Source organism: Haliotis rubra, unplaced genomic scaffold, assembly GCF_003918875.1.
Source record: "Haliotis rubra isolate DU_JTF1 unplaced genomic scaffold, ASM391887v1 Scf769, whole genome shotgun sequence".
Taxonomy (NCBI): domain Eukaryota; kingdom Metazoa; phylum Mollusca; class Gastropoda; order Lepetellida; family Haliotidae; genus Haliotis; species Haliotis rubra.
The window spans coordinates 195-4,377 of record NW_025767489.1 but is presented as its reverse complement, the minus strand read 5'-3'; positions in this window follow the sequence as shown (position 1 = coordinate 4,377).

Below are 4,183 nucleotides of genomic sequence, written 5' to 3'. Positions count from 1 at the left end.
GCCCGCTGCCACGAGTTGTGCATTACGCATTCAACTATATAACTTGTCAGACATCCCTTGTCTACCATGATATGATTAATGTGTTATCACATGTTATCAAGGGAACTGTGTAGTGTTTTAATCATTGAAACAGCTGAAAAATACCCAATATTACAGTTGTTTATTCATGTGACCGATTTGCTGCATAATACAAACACTGCATCGTAGTAGCCATAAACACGGTCAGAAGATACTATAACAGTTTGTTATGGCTGACCCTTAACATAGTGGCGCCAAAATCATGATAACAGTTCCCGCCATTTGTGCTCCATTCAGGACCCCTCTGTGCGACGAAGGAATCTTGTCAAGGCGATCTCGTTGATGATGACATGTACGCACCGTTTGAAATAGTGAATGTCGACGAAAAGTAGGCATTTCTCCATTTTGGGAGCAACCGAGTTGAGACCAGAGACCATATACCGGTATATGGTCTCTGGTTGAAACTAAAAGTTGATCGCGAAACTCATTTTATGTATAGAACTCTCTTATCCATGTAGTATAACCAAAGTGCAAAGTTTCCTCAGGCTAGACGTAATGTGCACGTGCACCCAGCGTGTACTTATATGTGATTATATATTTAGACGTGTCGAAGTACAGCATTATTAACATATGTGAGGAGATGACAATATGTTTGTGATAGATAAATATATGATATACGGAATGTACAAGTATGTAATTATGTATTTCACCATGTTAAAAACTTTTATTTCTTAATGTGAAACATGTGTAATCTGTATTAGTGCCTGTAAGCATGATTGCAGAAAGAAATCGCATTATTTATTAACAAATAGTAACAAGCAGAAAAAATGCGACAAAACACCTTATTCTGTAGACTCGATCCTACTATCAAAAAAGCCGGAATGCATTGTTTCTAGCCGGCAGTAGCTTGCCTCGTTGGTATGGAATTATCTCCCTTGGGTTCGGGAATGGCTTGATCATGTGACCTCGTTGCTAGCATATAGTATACAGTAGTGTCTATAACGAATTGCCTAACGGTGCTCGAATATTTTTGTGTTTTCGTGAATGAGAATGTGTTCATTTTATTGTGTGTGAGTAAGTGAAAGATGTTATACGATATGTGAGAATACACCTGTTTTACACCTGAGTTATTGAGTACGTGTATGTGAGTATGAGAGTATGTTTTACAAAATGTGACACTACTGACGGCCCGTTTGCTGTGAGAATATACACACGTTTTACATATTATGTAAGATATGAACTTTTTCACTATATGTTACAATACGGAAATGATTCGCTGTATGTCAAATAATGGAAATGTTCTCACTACATGTTAGAATGTGGAAATGTTTCACTGCACGTTAGAATGTGGAAATTATTCACAGCATGTTAGAATGTAGAAATGTTTCACTGCATGTCAGAATGTGGAAATGTTTCACTGCATGTTAGAATGTGGAAAATGCTTCACTGCATGTCAGAATGTAGAAATGTTTCACTGTATGTTAGAATGTGGAAATGTTTTCACTGCATGTTAGAATACGCGTAGAAATGCGTCACTGTATGTCGGAATGTGGAAATGTTTCACTGCATGTTAGAATGTGGAAATGTTTCACTGCATGTTAAGAATGTGGAAATTATTCACAGTGCATGTTAGAATGTAGAAATGTTTTCACTGCATGTCAGAATGTGGAAATGTTTCACTGTATGTTGAGAATGTGGAAATGCTTCACTGCATGTCAGAATGTAGAAATGTTTCACTGCATGTTAGAATGTGGAAATTCTTAACTGTATGTTAGAATGTGGGAAATGTTTCACACTGTATGTCGGAATGTGGAAATGTTTCACCTGCATGTTAGAATGTGGAAATGTTCACTGCATACGTTAGGATGTGGAAATGTTTCACCGCATGTTAGAATGTGGAAATGTTTCACTGCAATGTGGAAATGATAAAATATGAACATGTTTCACGCATTGTTAGAATAAGGAAATATGTGTCTGTTGTACATGTGTGACGAACCACATGCCTTCCTTCGTATACGACCATGCCATAGTGCGTTATCATAATTCCAATGCTATGCTCCCTTTGACAACAGTATACTCTTCGTGCTGGTGTGATAACCCTAACAGATATACTATCTCGCAATGTCATAACGGGGTGGTCGTCGTGCAAGCTAAGCTGATAAAGGATGTCGGCCAATAACAGACAGCTTAACAACACAAGATACGGGATGCAGGTGCGCCTACAGACTATAGTTCATCTTAACGTGTGCCTTATGCCTGCCGGGAGGACTATAGTCTCGAGCAAAGTAAACCGTAGGCGTTATCTATTGTTTACTGACCTCGCTAGCCTGTCATACAGACCCTGAAACAAATATAGTATCCCCAGAAATTATTGAGAAAGTTGTTTCGGCAAATATCTGTATACATGCATATTAAATATAGAAGTTTTACCTAAAATGAATATGTTGAGAAATGATTCTCTTTACAGTTTAAGTGTCTTTTCAATACTTTTGAGACCCTTTGCCCTCCTGCAATACACGACTGAATGCGCTCTAGGTACACTACCGTTAGAAGGAGGTGTCTATTTAAGATGTCAACATATCGTTCCTTCGTCAAATTTCCAGTGGAAATATATTAGGGCGTCAATCCACGTGATGATATCCCACCCTACATGTGAAATAATATCGAACTGGGCGTTGGTAGATAGATTTCACGGTGTCTTTGTCCTCATTTTCACACAGTTTGGAAAAGCCAGACTTTCATCGTGAAAAAAAAACATTATCTTAATCTTGATTTTCGTAGAGCCCTACCAGTGTAAACGTCTTTCTTTTGTGCATCTTCATCAATGGTGAGGAAAATTCCGCGCTTTTTCACAGGGTAATTTCAACTTACGCTTCAGGTATATCGATGATCTAATATCGATCAAAACCATCAAATAGCCAATTCTCTTCCGGGTGATTTACCCAACCTGAACGTGAAAAACGAGACAAGTGAGATCTGTGCATAATAATTCTGAGTGACAAAACAGTCACCACAAACCTGTTAAATTCATTTTATTGCAACAACAGTATACAAAACAAACTCGGCCTTATTGTCTGGCGCCCCTAACTTTATGCCATTAGTCCGTCAGTGGAGAGGCACCATGACTGAACTGAAATGCCAGTACACATCTCACATAGGACGAACCATTTCAAATGTACTTAAAAAGGCGGCATTGTCATACCACAGAAATTGCATTTCAATCATTACAGCGCAACCTTTGTGAAACACAGAAAAGTAGTAATAACTGTCCGTCTATAGGTAACCATGGTTACGTATTCTCTAATAGATAGTAAATGCTTTAGCTTTTCTAGGTTGAGCTACCAACGGAATCTTGGCCGTTAGAAAGTTTCTAGCCCGTTTTAAGACTCAAACCAAGATATTCATATTGGTTCTACTACTTTAACAATATCATCGCTCATCATAATAATAGAAGCCGGACAAAACCATTTCCACAGCCATAAGAAATCTCTGCTAAAAGCAGAGTGATTGTACACCTGACTATATCTGATATATCATGAGTATGTATTTGTTTCAGCAGTATTACAGCTTTACGATGTTGTTTGTAAACAATCGTGTCTGACAATCCAGTGATTGTGAATATACAATGCCATTTAGAAGAGTAGTCAATGTAATATATGTTATTTTGGGATTACATTTCTCAGCAAAGTACAGTTCTAGTACTTTTGTTGGGCTTGAGTCTCATCCGCATTAGCATCTGTACTTTATTGAGAAATTGTATCCCAAAATAACACATGTTACAATCCAGTGATTGTCACCATGCGATAGGATGATAGTTTTTATGAATCCCATCAAATAGTGATGATATTAGCAGCATCTACCACGCAAACGGTGAACAAATCATCAAAACTGAACTCATATACACCAAAACAGAACCGAAACAATACATCTGTAATGGAACACTAATCATTTGAAATGGAAAACAAAACTCGCGTATCAGCTACAAGAGCGCGAGAACAGTCGCCGAGCGTACAAAAGAGCATCTCATAGCATCCCAACACGGCAGTCAAAGCATCCTGAAGACGGCATGCCAAATCGTCAAAGATGGCGGCGAGGGGAGACGAATAGGCTTTGGTACATAATGCAATTCACGGAAAATGAACAAAGTTTTGTAAGCTTTTAAATC